Source organism: Acinonyx jubatus, chromosome D2, assembly GCF_027475565.1.
Source record: "Acinonyx jubatus isolate Ajub_Pintada_27869175 chromosome D2, VMU_Ajub_asm_v1.0, whole genome shotgun sequence".
Classification (NCBI taxonomy): domain Eukaryota; kingdom Metazoa; phylum Chordata; class Mammalia; order Carnivora; family Felidae; genus Acinonyx; species Acinonyx jubatus.
Window position 1 is genome coordinate 33,648,568 of NC_069393.1, and position 24,018 is coordinate 33,672,585.

Genomic DNA, 24,018 nt, shown 5'->3' on the forward strand with positions numbered 1-24,018 from the left:
TATTGAAAAATGATTGAAATGATGTAGTCAGAAAGAACTTAGTGTTTTATTAAGCTTTAGAGGCTTTATTCCAGGTCTGTGTACAACTCCATTAAACTTGTGAAATACTGAAAATAGTTCCTTGATTCCTGTTAAAAATGTTTTTCAGGTTCTAGATTGAGAGTAATTAAGTACAACATTTGATTTCTGCAGATGATTTATACCATTACATTTTTATTAGTAGGTACATTGAACAAGTGACAGAAATCCTCCAAATAAGCAAATGGAAATTTATTGGGGCACGTAATTTAAAAGATCATGATATGGCCAATTTCAGGTGAAGCTTGATCCAGTGGCTCAAATAATGTTTTTGGACCCTCTTCAACTGTTCGCTCAGTTTATCTTGGTTTGGCTCCTTTTGCAAATAGGCTCTCCTTTTCTGGACATAGGGTAGCTGCCAGCAGCTATAGGTTTACATCCTTCTTACTTTTTTTGTATTTGTTCTAGTGGCTTCAAGAAAAGTTGTGGTATTAGATCATGTATTAGGTCTGTTTAGCTTGGCTTGAGCTACATACTCACTTCTGCAGTTGGAGATAGAATTAGCACTGCTGGAAATATATGGATCAAGAATGTTGGACAGAAAATCTCTTAACAGAAGGAAAAAAAAGAATGTTGGAGAGATGGTTCCCTAAAAACAAATTTGGAGTCTTGCTTTGGGAATAAAGAATGGTTGTAAAATGACAACCAGTTATTTAAGAAAGTTATCTTAAAACTATTTTCATTCTTTTGATTTTATGTCACTAGAATTTATGTCTACTTTGATCCCATTCCTACTACTTACTAGTTATTTGACTTCTCAGAGTCTACTTCATTATTGACTAATTGGGGCTGTAGTTATTGTGACGATGAAATAAGATAATGTATGTGAAATACCTAGCCTAGTGCCTGGCACCTATTAGATCTTCTAGAAATGTTAATTTACTTCTGAGCATGATTATGAGCCAGCTGTTTTTGGGTTTTTATCGACACTGCTATGTTGTATATTTATCTATAATCTGTCAATATTTCAAATGTGGTTTTTTTAATATTTAAAATAATTTTTGATTCCCTTTCAGTGCTTAAATGATAGCTGAAAGATACTGTTCTATTCATGACTTACTTGTATTTTTTACTTATATTGAATGTGTAGATTTCATTCATACAAGATTTTTGTAATAAATCTATGTTGAGAAATATAAATTGTCTTTAAAAACAGCAATAAATACAGTGAAATTATGATAAATGGTTTTATTGTTTGGGGAAATAATATAAACAGCTTCATGTATTTGAGGAATAGAAGGAAGTTGGCAGCAAGAGAGAAAGATGAATGATTAAATATTGTTTAAATTTGTTTTTTAATTAAGGTGCTTCATTGCTGTGTACATATTCAGAAATATATTTTAAATGTAACATTAATTTTTCACTTACCATTTATCTTTATTAGAAAATATTGCTTATATTTATCATAATTTTTTCACCAATTATAAAGCTTTTATAATCCATTTAAGTTAACTGGTATGATGTCTCAAGGAAAGAACCCCTATAATGGTTTTTAAACTATTTGAACGTTAGATATTTGGTAACCTACATCTCCAATAACTAGCAATACACATGAAACTGTTGATAGTGATGGAATAGAACTATTAATTTTACTTATAAAATAACATAGTACATCATTATTTGACTTACAGCATATTTAAATGTGTTTAGCTACAAGCTGTGTTATACTGGTATCTTTCATTTGTAATTGATAAATATAAATGTAAAGTGTAAAAAGTTCTTTTTACCAGATTTCAACATATAAACATTTGTAAACAAAATAAAGCCACATCAGACCAAAGGATGTCATAAACAGCTGTGGCCCTGTGATTTTATTGTTGGTTATTGTGTTTTTTATTTTGTACTATGTTTGCTTTGTATTTTAATTGCAATTTATTTTTAATTTTTTTAACGTTTATTCATTTTTTGAGAGACAGAGTGAGGGTGGGGAAGGAGCAAAGAGAGAGGGAGACACAGAATCCAAAGCAAGCTCCCGGCTCTGAACTGACAGCACAGAGCCCGACGCAGGGCCTGAACTCACAAACCATGAGATCATGACCTGAGCTGAAGTCGGATGCTGACTGAGCTGACCGACTGAGCCACCCAGGCACCCTAAGTGCAATTTATTTTTACTAATATTGTATTTGTGGGAAAGCAGTAGGAATATGAAATATTAATAAGGAGAGAGGTATCAATCTGATGGTAATTAAAAGCAGAAATTTTTTTAAAAATTGCAAATGGTGAAAAATTGGCTTATGCAATAACAGGAATTATTTTGAAGACAAAACCAATGATTAAAACATGTGTAAAGTAGTGTGCCTATGTTCCAGAGGTATTGCTTAATGGCTTATATATTTTGATATTTACCATATCAGAAATTTGAAAAGGGGTGCCTGGCCATTTCAGTTGGTGACGACTCTTGATCTCACGGTCATGAGTTCAAAATCCATGTTGGATGTAGAGTTTAGGATGTAGACTTTACTTAAAAATCTAAAAAAATTTAAACATTTAAATGGAGACATTTGAAAATATTTATTAATACATTTAAATATAATTGTAATAAACCCATTATATGTTAACATAAGTAACATTTTTGTGAAAAATATCTATATTTTCCAAAACTAAAAATATTGTAAGAAGAGTGGTATTGTTTTACATTTTTGTAAATTTTTTTAATGCCTGACTTAATTGAAAGCAGATGGAGTCTCATTTGCTTCTGCATTCAGTCTGTTGCAATATATTGATTGAAAGATATGATATAAATGTATATGTTGAAATATATGAATGAAATATTTCCTCACACAGATACTTATGTATTTTTTTTATGAAAAATTTTTTTCTTAATGTTTATTTTATTTTTGAGACAGAGAGAGAGCATGAGCCAGGGAGGGGCAGAGAGAGAGGGAGACACAGAATCCGAAACAAGCTCCAGGCTCTGAGCTGTCAGCACAGAGCCCGACACGGGGTTCAAACTCATGGACCATGAGATCATAACCTGACCTAACTGAACCATCCAGGTGCCCCAGATACTTATATTATAGCACATATAGCTAGTAAGAGGACAGTAGAAGTTCAGAGAACAAATTTAATTAGTCTCTGAAAACACACATATTAATACCCTAGATATATTGCCTGAAAAATTTTTCAAAACAGAACAGAAAAATACACAAGAATCCATTCCATTAGCCACCAGAATGTTGTTATTATGTTACGTAGCTTCTGGAAAACTTCACTGGAGAGTAGTACAAGAATGACATTGAAAAAAGGCAGTTTTAACGTGTGGATTCCCTGCAAGAAATTTAGAGACCCATGTGATTTATGGACCATGCTCTGAGAGCTGCTAGTCTGTGCAATTGAAAATAATCAATAAGAAACATTGGTAGAAATTCTTTTGAATTTACAGGAGAGTCTGAGAATCATTGTCGGATGTCTATTGACTTTATGTTAAAAGACAAAGCATTTGAGAGTTTAAAGTTTAAAGCAGTGTGTAGATGCTGGTGATCAAACTTATCACAGCCAAAGATAGTTCTATGGGGCTAAGGCCCTTCAAATCCATCAATAACCAAGTAAGTGTCAGGGCAGCAACTGCGGATATGATAGCTGCTAAAATTTTCTTATGACACTTCTGCAGAGATCATCAAGAAGAGAGATTATCTCTCACTGTCAATTTTTAGTGTAGACAAAACTTTAATATTTTGGAGAAAGAAGCCTGGAAGACACATGTATTTCAAGTTAGAAGAGAGGATAACGTTGTAATCTTCCATTTGATAGGACTATAGGTAGGGACTGGTTATGTTAGGTTAAGGAACAAATGAGACTTATTAGCATACTTATAAATAGGGCTTCTGTATTGGGAATTTTTCATAGTAGAACATCTATTCACCCTGACATCAAGTTGTGGGTTTTCTTGGTACCTCCACCCTGGCAGTTGTTAATAAGAAGCATGGAGACAGTATACAGTATCTTGTAGTAATTGTCCTTTCTCATGCTGGAAATTTTAGGTCTTAAACTATTGATATCATACTTGAGCCATTTACGTTTTCATGTTTAGAGATTAAAAAGTGTTTGTTCTAGGGGCGCCTGGGTGGCTCAGTCGGTTAGGCGTCCGACTTCGGCTCAGGTCGTGATCTCGCAGTCCGTGAGTTCGAGCCCCGCGTCAGGCTCTGTGCTGACAGCTCAGAGCCCGGAGCCTGTTTCAGATTCTGTGTCTCCCTCTCTCTGACCCTCCCTCGTTCATGCTCTGTCTCTTTCTGTCTCAAAAATAAATAAAGGTTAAAAAAAATTAAAAAAAAAGTGTTTTATACTTTCATTCAGGTATATTTGAAGACAGTTTTGTTTTAAATATATCATTTATTTGTTCTGATAGTGTTTATCAAAATTGTAATTATTTGGTATGACAGAGCCACTTGGTATTGTCATATTTAGCTTAACCTTCTCTTTGATAAGTCCAGCAAACAAATAAACAAATGCTTGTTGTTTTATTTTTTTTGTGTAGAAACCAATGAGACTGCAAATCCATTGATATTACATTATTTGTAGAGATTTAACTTGTAGGTAAAGCTTAATTATTCAGAATATACTTATGCTGTGTAAATGTTTACTGTTTTTAATGTGACTCGATCAAAATCTATGTAGATAATTTGCATCAGGGGGAAGTGTTGCTAATATCTTTTGCATTATTGAATGTTACATGTAAAGGTACTTTTCCTTGTAAGGGATATACGATATTTTTCATTCTTTCATTCCGTTTCTTCAATTTCTGTGAAAATGTAGACTTATCTTTTTATAATATAAGGGGAGTAGAACAAATGATCGGAAGCAAGATCTGAAAGTGTTTGCTTATAAGCTCTCAGTCACAAGCATTTTCATAATTCCCTAACGATAAACAGCAATAAACAGATTAGGTAGGAAGAAGGGTTATTGATGCTGACATTGAAATTTTGAGTAGAACTCTTACCTCCTGTAAGAGTACCCTTGTTCAAAATGTTTCAGTGACACCAATCTTTGTTTTGTTACTTCCTTCAACAGATACTCATTCCTACCTTGAGACCTTTGCATATGTTGTGTTCTCTTTTTGGAATGCTCTTCATTATGGTTCTTTTGGACTTCTTTTAGTTCTCAGTTTAAATGACACATTTCATAGCACTTACTCATATATGAAATGACTTTATTTCCTTGTTTTAAATATCCGTGCTGTCAGCACAGAGTCGGATGTGGGGCTCAATCTCACGAACTGTGATATCATGACCGGAGATGAAATCAAGAGTCTGATGCTCAATCGACTGAGCCACCCAGGTGCCCCTGTTTCCTTGTTATTATCAGACTCCTCTAACAGAATGTAGATGCTCCTTGAAGGCAGGAGCTTTGTCCTGTTGACTTCTGTATCTCACTCCTAAGAAGCAGTTGTCTCACAGTATGAACTTAAATGTTACATGAAGGAAGGTTGTGATTAAATGCAATGTATGATGAAAACATTAAAAATGTGCCTTATTTACTAATTCTTATTATAATTAAAAAGATAGTATTATAAATGCTTAATTTTATAGCCCCCAAATAGTGATCTTTTACTGCTCCTTATTGTGATGGGTAAATTACAAGCCATCCCATGTTTAATTCCAGTTTGGTTTGGTGGAAAAGTCATCTACTTTGTTTGCTGTTGGAACATTTTGTGAGTTACTCCTATCTAATTATTTCATTAGCAGCTTTAGTCAGCAATTTACAAATAAACTCAGAGTTCCTCAGAGTAGGGCCTAAATCTATATCCAGCTCAGTATGACCATGGTTTGTAGTATACCTCTCGGCGAGGTCTTTGCAGTGCACATACTTAGCTACAAATGCTTGGGTTTCTGCCTTAACAAAGCACACTGGTATAATAAGAAGTAGAAAAGAGTAGAAGTAGAAAGTACAAGACAGGAGAGGATTTTTAAAATGGAGAAAACAGGTTCCTATGTAAAAGTGTGGTAGACATGGAATTGTACAGCCCCGATCCTTCAAAGAGGAATTGCAGCCCGGCTGTGGGGAGGAAAGTAATCACAAAGCTTTCATCTGTCAGCTTCTTCAAGGTCTGCCTCTGCTACAGGAAGCCTCCTTGCCTAAACCCCAGCCTTCCCAGGGCAGCTCTTGTCCTGCAGCTGATCAAGATGGAGTTATAAGGGCCCAGCCATTTTGTTCATACCTGAGACAACTCTGACAAGTAATATATTTCCAGAGATCCCTGCCAGGTTGCCTGAGGCTTTGTGAGGTACTGTAATTTGACTTCCTGCTTTCCAAACCTACCCCCCCTTCTTTTCACAGGGGTTGATTCTTAATAAATATTTTGCACCCCAAACTATCTCAGTGTCTGTTGTTAGACAATCCAGATTGCAATAGGGGAGTATATGGGCTACATGTTTTTCTTGAAACTTTTGTAAAATTCTGTGCAATTTTTTTTTCTTTCCTGTGGATGTGCATTATTCTGAGAAGGTCTATAGCTTTCGCAATATTCTTAAGGATAGATTGAAAATGACAGGTCTTTCTCATCAAGGACTTAAAGAAGGAAAGGCTTTTGATTTTTTTTTTGATGCAGGGTCAAACTAAATATTGTAAAATTTTGATTTTGGTTAGCATTCAAGCCAAAGCTCTGTTGATATGGGAGCATTCTTCAATGACACAGCAATTAACTTCCTGGCAAAGGCCACTGGAGCTGGTTCTAATATGCTGCTGTGATGGCTCTTGGAAGTTTGGAAAAAGTGATGGCCCATATATATTAAATGAAGTACAGGTATCAAGGCTGCTTGGCAGATAGTAGAGGAAGGGATCAAAAGGCTCAAAGAAGTGAGCATGCCCGGAATGGATCTACTATATTAAGATGAGAAAGAAGACACTTTGTTTGTCAATAATGCAATAAGGAAATGCAGAGCGAAGGGAGCACCAGCATCATAGAGAAGCCTCAAGAGTGGCTGTTTACTGTAGACGGAGGCTGATGGTAGAAGATACCTTTACAGAACTAGAGTCTCTAAATAGTGGTGTTTCAGCCTATGTCTAATTTGTATTTTTTTAACAAGTGAAGTTGAAGATCTTATTTAAAAACCATTTGCTTTTCTCTTTTTATGAGATGTTTGTTCATATCTTCTGCACTGCATTGACTTTGTTAGGGGAATTGTTGGTCTTTTTAGTGTTTCTGGGAGCTTTTTGTATGTTAGGAATGTAAGTCCTTTTGTGATATGAGTTGCAAACATTTTTACATGATTATAATTTGGATTTTCTTTTGCTAATTTCATTTTTTATTATATAATGGAATTTATTAATTATTTTAAGACTTCTTTACTCTTAATTATTTGATCCATCTATAATTTGTCTTCACACACAGTATGGGATATAGATCCTGTTTTAATTTATTAAAAATTTTTTTTTTAACTTTATTTATTTTTGAGAGAGAGAGGGAGAGAGAGAGCGTGAGCGGGGGAGGGACAGAGAGAGAGGGAGACACAGAATCCAAAGCAGGTTCCAGGTTCTGAGCTGTCAGCACTGAGCCCAATGTAGGTCTCAAACTCACGGACCCCATGAGATTGTGCCCTGAGCTGAAGTCAGACACTCAACCAACTGAGACACCCAGGCGCCCCTTGTTTTATTTTATTTTGAAGATTTAATTTTTTAAGTTTATTCATTTATTTCTGAGAGAGAGAGAGAGAGAGAGAGAGAGCGAGCGCGAGAGCAGGCACACAAGCGGGAGGGGCAGAAAGAGAGAGGGAGACACAGAATACGAAGCAGGCTCTAGGCTCTTGAGTTGTCAGCACAGAGCCTCACACAAGGCTTGAACTCACAAACTGAGATTGTGACCTGAGCTGAAGTCAGATGCTTAACCTACTGAGCCACCGAGGCACCCCCAAAAGATTTAATTTTTAAGTAACTATCTACCATGGGGCTCAGACTTAACAACCCTGAGATCAAAAGCCACATGCTCTACCAACTGAGCCAGTCAGGTGCCCCTATTTTATCTTTTATTGTAGGTAATTTGGTTGTCCCATACTGTTTATTGACTACTCCATCTCTTTCTCATTATTTTGAGATATCACTTTAAGTATATGTTACTGTCATATCTCAATTTACATGTTTATAGAGTTTGTTTGTTTACTTTTTCTCATGTTCCATGGATATGGCTCATTATTGTGTGCCAGTTTAATTGTTGAAACATGAAAGTTTTGTTCTCAATTGGGCTATTGTCTCTCACTTCATTATTTTTTTAGAGCATCCTTATTTATACTTACTTTGTCAACATTTTATCATGTCTCATATGTACCATTCTTCACACAAAACCAAATAAAAACCCCCAAAAACCTGAAACCTGTTGCTCTTGATATGGTTATTATGTTAAAATTAGAAATTATGTTGGCATCTTAATATTGAGTCTTCCTAAGCCAGAGCATGGTTTGTACTTTTATTGCTTCAGGTCTTCTGTTAATGACTTCAGGAGTGTTTTAAATTTATTTTCTTACATGCATTATATATCTTTAAAGTTTATCTCATTGTTTTTGTGAATCAAGATCTTTTTAAAGTGGTTTTGGTTTATATAAATGAAAGTTACTTTTTTGCATTATTTTTCTTACCCATATACCTTACCCAACTTCTCTTACTGTTTGTAAGTTTTCTGTTCATTTTTATTGAGAATTTTTTAAGGTGTGTAACAATAACAGTTTTAAGTAGTAATAGATTTATTTCTTGATTCCCAATATTTATACCTTTAATTTCTTTCATTTTGTTTAATAGTGTTCACTAGTATTCCAGTAGGATAATAAATGGTGGTGATAGTGGAGGTTCTTGTCTTATTTCTAACTTGGCAAATTAGTGGTATAGTTATTCATTTCTTGGTAGTCCCCTCACTTTCAAAAAGTATTATTTCATAGGCTCTTTTTAGTGAATTTCTACCACTGGACCCTCGTGCCACTTTGTACTTTACTTGCTACTGCATGGCAGCACTTTAGACAAGCCATCATTGATTATTCCATCTTTTCCTCATTAATTTGCAATTCCTCCTAACTATGTCTCCTAATTTTACTGAAAATAAAGTGCTATTTTAATTTTCCTTGATTTTACATGATTTCCAGTACAAGGAAGTATTCCATAAACATATTAGATGTTCTCAGAAATTTCAAACTTAAAGTTGGAGCATCCGGAATTGAACTACAACTCCATTTTTCCTTTTCTCTTTGTACAAATGAAATATTTAGAGTTGCTCAGATTTTAGTGATCATATTCCTCTCTTAGGGTTCTGGCTACTGTAAAACCAACTTATTTATTACTTAAAGCAGACATTTTTTGTGCAAGGCTATTTTAAGTCTCAGTAGTTAGTTTCATTTTTGCTTTATTGTCAAAATTGTGTTTGTATTTCAAGGCAATGCTCCATTATCTGCTAGCTTTCAGTGTTGCTGTGGTGAAATCTGATGCCCTTCTGTTTCTTGATCCTTTGTTTGAAACATTTGTTTTATTCTACAAAAAGCCTTTAGACTCTTTGTACTGATAATGTCTTTGTAGGGGTTTCTTTTCATCCATTTTACTGGACACTTTGGTGATGAATTCTTTTGACATGGATCATGTCCATTAATTCAGAGAAATTTTCTTGAATTATTTATTTGATTTCTTCTTCTTTTCTTTGTTCTCTCTCTCTCTCTTGTTTTTTGAACTCTAATTATTTGGTTTTTGGACATCTTGGACTGGTCCTCTAAATTAATCTTTTCTAATTTTATATTGATTTTTGAGAAATTTTGATTTTTACTGTCATTTTTATTTCAAAGTGTTATTTATTTTAATAGTTTTTTTTTTTTTTAGTAGCATCTGTTCTTGTCTCATGGATGCAGTATCTCCTGGCATCTCTCTGAGGATATTAATAATAAGATAACATTTTTCTCAAGCTTTTCCCCTATCATATGTATCCCTTTCTTCCAAGCTGTCATTTACAATTTTTGTTTATTTTGGCTTCAATCTTTCACAGTAGAGATTTTCTTTTTCTTTCTTTCTTTCTTTCTTTTTTTTAAATGTTTTATTTATTTTTGAGAGAGAGAGAGAGAGAGAAAGAGAGAGAGAGAGACAGAGTGTAATCTGGGAAGGGGCAGGGAGAGAAAGAGACATAGAATCTAAAGCCGGCTCCAGGCTCTGAGCTGTCAACACAGAGCCCGATGCGGGGCTCAAACCACAAGCCATGAGATCATGACCTGAGCTGAAGTAGGACACTTAACCAACTGAGCCATTCAAGTGCCCCATAGAGTAGTTTTCTAGTGAGATATTCAGTTGATCAGTATTGAGATATTAATGGTTACAAAAAGAATTTGCCACATTGGTATATATAATGTTCATTTGAAGCATGTAAAAGAAATAATGATTATTATGTATTATTATAAACAGTGTATGAAAATAACATTGATTTGATTCTTCACTTTTAATACAGTTAATTTGAAATTTCAGCTTTTACCACTCACCAGATACCAATATGCTTTATGGGAAGCTGGGTTCTTCTTTACCCTCAGGGGCTGAATCTGAATTAATCTAAGCCAATCATGGTTATTTCATTCCCTTTGTGCCAGTGATTGATTTAGTAACAAGTGGGCAGCAACAGTTGAGAAGTTTAATGGGAAAGTTTTCCTTTTATTTATTTATTTTTTTGCTAGACATACAGAAGGGGCAATCTTTCTTCAGAACTTTGGACATTAGGTAAAGTGATACTTGGAACTATGGTAGCTGTTTTTGAACCATTAAGGAAGAAAAGCCATCACACTAAGGATGACACAGGGAAAACATGGATAGAACTGAGGCCTCAAGTGATATTGAGTTGTAAATTAATCCCAGAGCTGTTGTAGCCCTGGATGTTTTGTTATATGAGGTAATAATTCCTCTGATTGTCTTTAAAAAAACAATGAAAATAAGTATTACTTATATCTAGCTAAAAAATATTCTTAGTAAACATTCTAAAGTTCAAGTTATATAAATATTAAAGCTTAAAACTGCAGTTTTCTGAGAAGTTAGTGATTATTGTTTTTGCTAAAATAAGCTGAATTGGATATTTATATCATGTTCTTTCATTATTGTTATCTTTGTCCATAACTTATGTGGATCTGACATTTTAGCTGTTTGGTAAACCTGATGATTTTAATCTTTTGTTTTGGTATGATTCAGGTTGACCTGACATTTTAATAAGTCTGGCCCTTAGGACTGATTAAAGAAACATCTTATTTGTTGAAGTATGTACATTTTCTTCATGAAATTGGTTTTTCTTTTTATCTGTGACTTGTCTTGCTAAAACTTTGAAGCATATGTTTTTGATACTGGCATTACATTTTTAATTAATATTTTAGATGCAAAAGGTGACAGTTTAAAAGATTGTTTTGTTAGTGGTTTATCCTTAAAAGCAAATGGCATTTGGTTTTATTTTACAATAGAATTTAATCTTATATGTTTTTTGTTAAAGTAATGTTAACCAAAAAATCTCTTATTGAACTATTTGTGGTGAGCTTTTTAAGGATGTTTAAGATTTCACATGGAGTTTAACTGATCACAGATGAAGTTGTAAATTAATACCTCATGAGCGTATTTGACTGCAGGGCATTGTTTGTGAATCAAAACTGCTTTGTTCCTGTAAACTGTGAAAGAGGTTTAAGCATATGGATTAAAATTGCATGGTGATTCCAGTGTACTTATGAAAAGACACTGTAGTTGGATCATATAAAATGTACTAAAATATTATCAGTGGCTATAAATTGTAATAATTCCCTTAAGCTTTTAAGGGTTGTAAGATTTAGTTTTATTCCTTTGTTGGATTTAACCACCTTAATAAGAAATTGTTTTGTTGTTTTAAAGCTGTACATAGCAATAAGAATAATCATTAATGTATAATGGTAGCACAGTGAAGTTTCCTAGAAAACATGTATTTTTATGTAAATGTTCACAACTATATCAAATATATACATGGTTTTTTTCTTGTTTTCATTTAAATCATTCTCTTACCAGAAACTGTGGAATGAATAATTGTTCATTGATAGCTTCTATTATAAGATTATTAATGTGTTGTTTAGTGTCAAATCAGACTTCTTTTGCTGTTATTTTTGTTTTACAATATATGAAAGTCACTGTATTGTAGAATGTGCTCTCTGGCCATGACAAATTGAAGTTTCCATTGAAAAAAATAGCAGAAAATTAGGGAAGCCTTGTTCTGGAAGACAGTGATAAGTTAGAGGAAATAGGATTGTGCTTTAATTAACTTCTTAGGTCAATAAGGCAAACACTAGATCATACTTAGCAAAGGTTTGAGTGTCATCCTTTTAGATCTCTTCACGTTCTTTGAAAACTTTGGTACCTGTTTTACAAATACTCTTTTTTCTTGTATCTTCTTAACTTTCCTGTGGATGATATTTCCAGCACCAGTTATCACACTTCCTTAAACTCCTCTATTATAACTACCCTTATCTCCATTCCACTTGAGCAACCCTCTTTCCACATTCTGAACCTATTCCCTGCCTCAACTGCTTTAAAAAATTTTGTGTCAGCTTCCTGTTTAGTTCCTTTGTATTTTTACTTTATTCTCTTTATTTAGCCTGAGTGGCATGGTCAGTTGCTTCAACTACATTTTGCCATTGCCTTCAATTCTCTCTCCCTTTTGACCTTGTCAGTTTCTAAACCTGGGTCAGTTTAATTGCGTGCCTTGCTTCTTGACTTTTTGTCACAATTTATTTTGCCATACTAGAGGCTTTCAGTCATCTTTGATCCTATTCCCTAAACAAGCAGATTGTTTGCTAGCTCTTATTTACCATTTGAAATGTCTTTCAAATCTCACCCCTTTTTGCTACTCTCCTGTTTATTGCCCCTGTCACCATCTCTTGCATTGAATCTTGTAGCCCTTTCTTCTCTGGCTGCATTTCTCCAGTGGTTCTTTCTTTTTGCCTTTTCTATCCCATCAACACATGAAAGATTGGATTCCCATCCAACCACTTCATCCCCATCTTAATTAAGAGAAGCTTCTTTAAGTAGTAATTCTCAGTTGAAGCACCAAATATTGTGAGTCTCTGTGTAGTGTGTATTTATTTAGTTTTCAGAATACCTTAAAAGCGATTTTCTTCCTTCTTCCTGAGGTCCTGAAGGATCTGTTGCAGGACTTTCTCAATTCCACCTTCTATAGTGCTACAGGAGTCATCTTCTGAAATGTGGATTTGTTCACTTTACAAATGTATAGCAACTTACTTTTTGCCAAGTACTGGAATAGCTGCTAGAGTACGGAAGATGAATGCTAAGGTGTTTGCCTTTGAGAAAAGTATTAATGACATAGTACATCTGTCATTTCCTAGAACTTTTATTAAGTGTTAGGTACTTCCTAGATATGTTCCCCCCGTCCCCCGCCCTTGGATTTATTCTTATAAAAGTCCTTCAGTGTAGATAATATTAGTAACTGTACAGATGATTGAACTGAATCACATAGAATTCTGAGCAATCACACAGCAAGTAATTCTATAAACAAGTGATAAGTGTTATGACAATTACTTGAAAAGGGACCTCTGAGAGCATATAGGAGAGATACCTAGTTTAGGATTGGAATATTAACAAGGTAGGCTTCACAGAGAAGATGATGCCTTAAGCTGAGTCTTTCAAGGCAAGTATGATGCTTGTGAGAAGAAAATGATACACAGATAGGAAGGTATGTATGTGGCATGGTTGTGCTTGTGAACAGGCTTTGCAAAAGACATGCAGACATGAGAAAGCATTTTGTGGGAACACCTCAATATGACTGAATCATAGTGCCTGAGTTGGGGAACTGAGAGTGGTTTTAGCAGATGTAAACACATTAAACCAGGTTGTATTACGAGTATGCACTGATAAGAAGTTTAGATTTGTTTTTAGTGGGTGATAGGGATGATGTTAAATAGGAGAGCTAACTGATTAGACATTGTGAAAAATGGATTAGAGCAAAGCCTTTCTGGAATCATAAAGGCCTATCTATTAGTCTGTTGGAATAGCCCAATAAGAAATAGGAGGTCCTGAAATGTGTCAGTAAAATTGAAAACAACAACAACAACAACAACAACAACACAGGTGCAACACAGGCTCTTTGGGAGGTAGAATCAACAGACTTAGTGGTGTAAAAAGTGAGTGAGAGGAATGATTTCTCAGGGTATCCTCAGCTTGGGAGAGTAGTTATGCCAATCCAAGATATTTTATGCTTGTATGTATGTATGTATTTAGAAATATGTTCTTTAAACACCTTGGCCAACTGTGAGCTTTGAGACCTTTTCATTTATCAAGCCTTCTTTGAATGCCCAACAGCTCAGTTATATCCTGCGTCCTGGGAGGGGGCACAGTGGAAGTTCTAGGACTTGCCCATCTAGTAGAATCTCTTGAGTTTAAATAGTTTTCAAACTTTCAGTTTGAAACTTTGCTAGGGGTCATGTAAATCAGTATTGTGGTTTAAAAAACAAGTGACCATAGTATATGGAAGTAAACTTTAAAAACTTGACTATAGAATTCTTCACCTAAATATCATTGTTTTTTGTTTTTTGTTTTTTGCCTATTTATCGACTATTAAAATATACTGAGTTTGAGTTACTGGAGGTATCTCTTTACATACCTTTGGTATGGAACCTTGATAACTAATACAGTGGAAAGTAGGATCAAAACAGGGTAACATTGTCATCTCACTTTTCTTTCTTAATATCCATGGAAGTTATTTTTTCTTAAATTATTTAAGAACTTATTTATATGAAAAGTAAGTAATGTTTTTTAACCCTGTATTGCAGTTGAATGGGGGGAGGATGGTTAGTTTGAAAATTATGTCATCTAGGAAATGAAAATATCATAATGAAATAGTTTATACTTCTTTGTTGAATTGAACCATGATGTTGTGTAATAAAGCCTGGATTAAACTTTATTGCAACTTAAAAGATATAAAAAATAATAAAAATAGAATAAACTTTATTGCAACTCCGACACCCCTCACACACACACTCAAATACACACATATCTATACTATATAAAGTCTGAAGTTTGTGGCTTCTTTCATGAACTGCGTATCATTTTGTTATGATACTTTGCTTTACACATAGTAGATATTTGATAAATATTTGTTGAAGTGGACTGAATAAACATTTCACTCTCAAAACTATGTGAAGATGAAGCCTAAGTAAATATGTGCTTTGAGCCATAATGAGAGTTAAAATTACTTAAAAATGTAGTCTTATTACAAAATAGCATGTTTCTTTCTGATTGGTAAGAATTTGGAAAACATGTAAAATAGAATGAAAAATATGAAGATCATCAGTAATTCTAATGAGAATAAAATACTCCTATTGCCTATTCTTTTGTAACTAATTTTTCTATCAAAAACAGTACTGCATTTTTTAGAGAGGGGAGTACTTCAGGAAGGTTGCTATCAGTTTACTTTCTTAAATTGGTGCTTTTCAAAAGAATTGGCTCTAAAGCGATCTCCTGTAGTGAATCTTCTCTTGATGATTTTTAAAAGACCTTCACCTCCTAAAATAAAGGGGAAAAAATTCTCCTTTATGGAAAAAGGAGAGAAGATGAAATGTATGGTGTCATAATACACCTGAAAATTGATATATTTCTGTAGATACATGGACAATTAGTAGTTTACTTGTTCTTAAAATAATATTTCTAAATTCTATTAGGGTTCTTGGCTACATGTGACAAGAAACCTAACTAGCACTAGCTTTGGCTAACAAAGGAATTTAGTAACTCAAGTCACTGAGGTGCACTCACACAAAAATATGGTTACAGTTGGGCCTTAGGGATGACTAAACTTCTAAGGACTCAAAAGCTGTCAGATTTTTTTCTTCAGTTCTTCTTCCCTTTGTCTGTCTCAGAGTTATCTTCAATTTGTCAGACTGCCTTTTTTTACTTCATCTTTTTTTTTTTTTTACTTTGTTTTGTTGGTTTTGTGCTAGGTTTTTTTTTTTATTGCTTTTTTGAAAAATTAGTAGTATTTATTAGTAATTTCAGATACCGTTTTCACATTTTAAACTTATATGCAAGATAAATATCTAGAAAAAATAGTTTGGTTTAATATTTTTGTAAGATTTACAATGTATATCACTGTTCTTTGTCAAAAGAGTAATCTCAAATGAAATATCTATGATAGGATTCTCATTTGTTTAATGGCTGAAAAAGCCTTTCAGTTTACACTAGGGACGAGTAGATAAATTTTAATATTTGTGACCAGTGTTCATATTCTAAGGTATTAAATGCTTTTATGATAGAAATGTGTTTTTACTTATAGAAGGAGAAAAAATTCATTTTTTTTTGTGATTTACAAAGTTTTCCCCATTTTTGCTGAATGCTTTCTTTTTAAAAAATTATACATCATTCCAGGCTTTTCTTCTTGCTGATCACCTAAAGTGCTAAATGTGTTTTGTTAAGGTGACCCTTGAAGATTGCTCTTATAGACTAAAGAGAGGCACTGCATTTTCTAATGTTGTGAAAGAGGTTATATTTAGCTATTGGTATTTCAAGTTGGAACACTTCATTCTACTGTGACTTTTGTTAATGAGTCATCTGGAGAAAATGGGCTGCCTCTTGCTTTTAGGAAGAGTCTGCAGCAAATAATAATAATAAGTTAAACACTGTGGGAGATTTTCTGCCAAATAACAAACTTAAAATGGAAACTGTTTTGTAATACATTTTATTGCCCGTATGTAAAATATATGCTCAAGGATATTATAGAAATATTTTGCTCATTATTATCTTCAGCTGATAAAAACAAATAATAATCCTGATGTCACATATAACAAAAAGAAAGCATTTTCTACCAAAGCATCGTGTAGGTTGTTATGAGTTATAGGCAAGTGGGAAGCTAGCATATTTTTTTAAATTAATTTATTTAAAAATTTTAATTCCAGTATAGTTAACACACAGTGTTTTATTAGTTGCAGGTGTACAATATAGTGATTCAACAATTCTATACATTATTCACTGCTCATCAGTTTAATAACTGTACTCCTAATCCCCTTCATCTATTTTACCTATCCATCCACTCATTACCCCCTGGTAACCATCAGTTTGTTCTCTACATTTAAGAGTCCATTGTTTTTTTTTTTGGTTTGTCTCTTTTTTTCTTTGTTCATTTGTTTTGTTTCTTAAATTCCACATATAAGTGAAATCATATGGTATTTCTCTTTCTCTGACTGACTTATTATTCACTTAGCATTATACCCTCTAGATCCATCCACATTGTTACCAATGGCAAGATTTCATTCTTTTTATCACTGAACAGTATTCCATTATATTATATATAATCACATCTTCTGTGGTCGTTCATCTGTCAGTGGACATTGGGTTGCTTCCATAATTTGGCTATTGTAGACAATGCTACAATAAACATAAGGGTGCATATATCTTTTCAAATTAGTGTTTTTGTGTTCTTTGGATAAATACCCAGTAGTGGAATTACTGGATTATATGATAATTCTATTTTTTATTTTTTGAAGAACGTAGCAATGGTCAAATCTTAATGATAATTTTTAGTAACTGGGGAAAGTATTGCGATTATTAAAGTATTGATTTTTTAAAAACGTATTTTTATATTTGTTTAACTTTTCCCATTTTTTAATTTTGGTAAAATACACATAACATAATATTTACCATCTTAACTATTTTTAAGTGTAGGTTTAGTGGTATTAAATACATTCATACTCTTGTGCAGCCATTACCACCACCCATCTCATAACTCTTTTAAATAGCTGAATCTCCATACCCATTAAATTATCACTCTTCTTCCCCTCTTTCCTCTATCCCTGGCAACCACCATTCTACTTGCTTTTTCTATGATTTCGACTATAAATGGAATTATATAGTATTTGTCTTTTTGGTGCCTGGCTTAGTTTACTTAGTATAATATTCTTAAAGTTCATCCCTGTTGTAGCCTATGTCAGCATTTCCTTCCTTTTTAAGGCTGAATAATATTGCATTGTACATAAACACCATATTTTGCTTATCTGTTTATCCATCAGTGAACACCTGAGTGGCTTCCATGTTTTAGCTTTTGTGAATAATACTGCTATGAATGTGAATGTACAAATATCTCTTTGAGACCTTGCTTTCAGTTTTTTGTGTATATACCCAAAAGTGAAATTGCTGGATCATATGATAATTCTATTTTTAATTTTTGAGGGAACCACTGTACCTTTTTTCACAGTGGCTATACCAGTTTACATTCCCACCAACTGTGCATAAGGGTTCTAATGTCTCCATTTCCTTGCCAACACTTGTTATTTCTAGTTTTTCAATAGTAGGCTTCCTAATGGGTGTGAGGTACTAAGAATTTTGATTTGCATTTTCCTGATGATTAATGATGTTGAACATCTATCCTTGTGCTTATTGGCTATTTGTATATGTTCTTTGGGGACATGTTTATTCAAGTCCTTTGCCCAATTTTGAATCAGGCTGTTTGTTTATTGTTGTTGAATTTTAGGAGTTCTCTATAGATTCTGGATATTATTTCCTTATTAGATAAATGATTCATAAAGATTTTTTCCCATCCTGTGGGTTGCCTTTTTATTCTGTTGATGCTGTCTTTGATATACAAAGGTTTTTAATTTTCATGAAGTCCAATTTGTCTATTTTTGTTATTGCCTATGCTTTTGGTGTCATATCCAAGAAATCATTGCCAAATCCAAAAAACTTTTTGTCTTATGTTTTTTTTCTAAGAGTTTCATCGTTTTAGCTCTTAAAATTTAGATTTTTAATGCATTTTGAATTAATTTTTTCTATATGGTGTTAGATACAGATCCACTTTCATTCTTTTGCATGTAAATATCCAGTTTTCCCAGCACCAGTTGTTGAAAAACCCTGTTTTCCCACTGAATGGTCTTTGCATCATTGTCAAAAATCATTTAACCATGTATGTGAGGGTTTATTTCTGGATTCTCTGTACCATCCCATTGGTCTATATGTCTTTTTGCCAGTACACACTGTTTTGATTATTGTAGCTTCATACTAAGTTTTGAAATCAGGACGTATGAGTCCTCTCACTTTGTTCTTCTTTTTGAAGCTTATTTTGGCTATTTGGGGGTCCCTTGAGATTCCGTATGCATTTTAAGGTGGCTATTTCTTGAGATTCCATATGAATTTTAAGGTAGATTTTTCTTTTCTGCAGATCACTGGGATTTTGATAATGTGCTAAATTTTTCATAGGTTTTGTTGTTGTTACCACCTCATATTTAATTTAGTATTACACCTTTACAAAATTAGAAATTCTTTGAGAGTGGATAGTTGGCAAGGGGTATGAGAGATACGAGTTCTAATATTAGCTACCTTTATACATGTCACACTGATTGAATACTTCATTTTTCTTATCTATACAATAGTTTTTTCCTCATGACTTTTCTTGCAGGAATGAAAGGAGATAGTATGGAATAATTAAAAATATATCATACTGATACTCTGTTTTTTCTTCAGATCATATAAATGTTTTGCCTTTTACTAAAGATTTCCTTGGAGAGGAATGATTCTTAGTGTTTACCCAATTTTTTGAGGCCTTGCGCTTGCAGGGCTTACTAATAATAATAATAAGATATATATATATATATATATATATATATATCATACTGAAAAATATGAAGATCTTAGAATTTGTATTTTTGATGCAAGTTGTCTTTTTTGAGGTGAACTTGCCAAGTCTTTCTTGGGCACTGAATGACTATATCACTAGTCATGAACTATAATAGCACCATGAACTATGGGATTTTTTTTTTCCTTTTTCTCAGATTTATTTATTTATTAAATTTTATTTATTTATTTATTTATTTATTTATTTATTTAACATTTATTTAACATTTAACATCTATCTGTCTGTCTGCCTCTCTCTCTGCAGTTTCTTTGTCTCTATCTAGAACTCTTATGAGCTTAGTGTTGCCTGCTATACCAAGAATACCAGTTCTTTACTTTTTTTTTTTTTTTTAAACAAAGATCATGTGCAATATACTGGAGGGGAATTTGGGCCTTTGGTTCTGCCTTAGGAAAGCCTGCATTTTCGTTCTTTTTATACATGGCAGTCAGGCTATATAGGCCAGTTCCTGCCATGGAAGGATAGTTCCTTTTGTGAAGTCTATCCTTTTTGTGGGTCTCACAGAATCATTTCTTTGTAGTGAAGTAGAGTGTATGTTATGGCATAATTCTTTGTGTCCTTACTCATTGCAGTTTTGGAGTATTGGGGAATCAGTAGTGTTTGAAAGATTGACTGATTTGTTCTTCCAGCATTTATTTAATGAATGCACTTGGATTTTTTATAGTCTAAACTCAACAAATCCAAGCTGAACTCCTAATTTTCCCCACTGTCCCAAACCTGTTCCACCTACAGCCTTCTCTGTTTCACTTAATGGCAACTCTGTCCTGGTTGTTTAGACTAAAAACCTTAAAGGTATTCTTGGTACTTCTCTTTTTCTTATAGCACATATCCTGTCCTTCACACATTTTACTGAACCACCTTTGAACTATATCGTGAATCTAAACACTTCTTACCATCTACACTGCTGTAGTCATCTGTCCTATGCTTTGTGCCACCATTATCCTTTGCCTGAATTATTACAATGGCCTCTTAACCTAGTTTCTCTCCTTCCACCCTTGGCTGCTTTCCTCATATTCTCAGCCCAGCAGACAAGGTTGATTTTTTAAAAACAAAAGTCAGACCATAATACTCTGATAAAAATACGTTAGGTATAAAAATGGTAAAGAAAGGAAATGCTATTTGCAGATGAAAGTACTGTATTTTTGTAAAACGAAGAAGTGAAAAATAATTAGAAACCAACATTTACTTGGTGGGTAATTACAAAATTAATACACAAACATACATTTTTAATACTTTACTAGATACAAAGAGCCACAGATGATAAATTAAGAGCAATATAAACTAAATACAGTGATATATCAAGAGACTAGTAGTACAAGTAGGGTTTATTCCAAAATGAAAGGATAATTCAGAATTAGGGAATCTATTAATATGATTTTACCCTGGTCTCCAGCTGCTTCCCAGAGGGTTTCTGTTGTTTGCTTAGTAACCCCAGACCAACTAAACCAATGAACTCTACTATCTGGTGGCTGACCCACACTTTCTCAAAAGAGGTCTGCTCCTTCATAAATTTTTCCTTCCTTGGGTACTTTTCATTCAGCCCTAGAATACCATATGGACCTTTCTTTTTTTTATCATAGTTAATAATTCTTTATGTTAAAATTCCGTTTAACTTACTATGTGGTTTTAATCTTTTGATTGGACCCAGATTTGATTTTACCATTTAATTTTTAGAGAGATTTTAAATGATTATTTTCATAGATGCTAAAAATGCATTTGCAAAACTCAACATTCATTCTTCTTTTATTAACTTTTTATGAATTGAAGTATAACACACGTAAAAGAAGTATACAAATCATAAGTGTACAGCTGAAAGAATTACCTCAAAGTAAACATACTTGTTTAACTACCAACCAGTTCTAGAAATAGAACTTGGCCAGAAGCCCAGAAGCACCCTTGGCCCCTCTCCTTCCCCAAAGGTATCCACTATCTTGACTTACAACACCAGAGATTAGCTTTGCTGTTTTGAACTTTAAATAAATGAAATCGTATAGTGTATATTTTTTTGTTTATGGTTTCTCTGGCTCATCTTGGTTTGTGTGATTTATCCACATTGTTGCATATAGTAGTGCTTTCTTCATTTTCTTTTCTCTATCCAATTCCACTGTACAAATCTGTCTCAATTTAATTTTATACTCTACTGTTGATGGGTGTTTGGGTTGTTTTGGGTTTGGCTTTGTTACAAACAATGCTAGTAATGAACATTTTTGTATGTGTCTTTTGGTGTTCATGTACACACATTTCTGTTGGAATTATAAATAGGAATGGAAATATTGGGTCACTGGGTGTGCTTGTCTTAAACTTTACTAGATACTACCAAAAGAGATTTCCAAAGTTTTATATTCCCATCAACAGGACTGAAGTTTCCATTTGTTCCACTGGTATTTTCAGTCTTTAAAATTTTTGTTTTAGCCACACTGGTTGGTGAGTGACTAGAGGTATCTTATTATAGTTTTAATTGTATTTCCTTGACCAGACCACTAATAAGGTTAAACATATTCTTATTTGTATATTGACCATTTAGATACACTTGCTTTGTGAATTGCAAGTTTAAGTTCTTTTTTCCAGTTTTCTATTAATAATTTTTTAGCAGTTAATAGAAATTCTCTGTATATTCAGGTTATGACTTATTTTAGTTGGTAAATGCCAGCTCTGACTTGGCCTTTTCACTATCCTCATGATATCATTTCATGAATAGATGTCTTCATTTTAATGGGGATACTCTTTTTGGTGTTCCTGTCCTTTTTAACTCTCTGTACAATTGTGCCTATGGTTTGCCTATGCCTTAAATATTTGGCACAATTCACTGATAATGTGATTGAGACCTTGAGTTTTCTTTGTTGGGAATATTGCATTAAAAAAGTGAAAGACTGGGGCGATTGGGTGGTTCATTCAGTTAAGAGTCTGACTCTTGATTTCGGCTCAGGTCATGATCTCATGATGCTGATACTGAGTCCTACATTGGACTCTGCGCTGAGCATGGAGCCTGCTTAAGATTCTCTCTCTCTACCCCCCTGCCCCCTCCCACGCTCGTGCTCTCTCTCTTACTGTCTCTCCCTCTTTAAAAAAAAAAAAAGATTCTCTCCTTCTCTCCTTGCCCCTCCCCTGCTCGCTCCTTCTGTCTCTTCTCTAAATAAATAAAGTGAAGGACTTTTTAGATTTTTTCACTTGTTCTTATGTCAGCCTTGATTAAGTATTTGTACATTTTTGTCTAAATGTTAAAATGCATTGGCATACTCTTGTTCATAATATCTTTCTATGACCTTTTAATATTTATATAGTCTATGGAGAAAAGTATCCTTTTGCATTTCTGTAATGGTTATTTGTTCCTTCTTTGCAAGGGGAGTGGCTCATTAATTTTGTTAGCCTTTTCAAAGAACCAACTTTGGCTTTGTTGTTTCCCTATAGAGCATGTTTGTTTTCTCTTTCTACATATTCAGCTCTTTCTTATTTTCTTCTTTCTACAGTCTTTGGGTTTAATTTGCAATTCCTTTTTGGTTTTACATTCTTGCAGTGGATGAATGCCTATATTAAAAATATTTTTTAATACATGGCAAAAAGTTTGCATAAAGTCAGAAGCCAGTTTACCAACTGATAAAAATAATTGCCAACTACATCATAGTCCAAGATATTTCTATGTGAAGAGCTTCTAGAAATCCATGAGAACAACAATTATATATTAATAATGAGCAATGTCTGTGAACTGTTGCTGGGTAGAAAAGTTAATAAAATGGTGTGTAAACATATGAAAGTATGTTCACCCTCAATCATAGGAGGAATGAAAATAAACTTGTTACGATAATTCTTATATGGCAAGGATTATAGGGAATAAGCAGTTTCATAATATCGTGGGACTATAAGTCACCACAGCCTTTTTGAAGGAATCATTTTATTTATCAAATTTATCAAATCGGATCAATATTTATCAAATCAATATTATTTATCAAAATCTTATGTCTTAAATGCTCTTGGATCTATGAACTGTATATGTGTAAGGATGTTTGTTTTTAATTTTTTTGTCTTTTATTTATTATTGTTGAGAGAGAGAGACCAGGCTTGAATGAAGGAAGAGCAGAGAGAGAGGGAGACACAGAATCCAAAGCAGGCTCTAGGTTCTGAACTGTCAGCACAGAGCCCGACACGGGGCTCGAACCCACAAACTATGAGATCAGGACCTAAACTGAAGTCAGACACTTAACCGACTGAGCCACTCAGGCACCCCTGTTTTTATATTACCTGTAAAAGCAAACAAAATTAGACAAAACCTAAATGTTTATTGTAGAGATTAAGTTGTAGCTATACAATGGAAAACTATGAAGCTACCAAAAAGAGATAGAGTGTACTTGCTGGCTGTATGGAAGAAGTCTCAA

General features: G+C 33.6%; 1 protein-coding gene and 1 non-coding gene across 8 annotated transcripts in view; both read left to right on the forward strand.

Annotated features, from left to right (window-relative positions):
* ADK (adenosine kinase) overlaps nt 1-24,018 on the forward strand; it is a 528,728-nt gene that overhangs the window by 128,078 nt on the left and 376,632 nt on the right. The gene's annotated exons all lie outside the window — the stretch shown is intronic.
* LOC113600414 (U5 spliceosomal RNA) lies at nt 19,460-19,575 on the forward strand. The gene has a single exon (XR_003421407.1). It is a non-coding gene; the product is annotated as a U5 spliceosomal RNA (small nuclear RNA).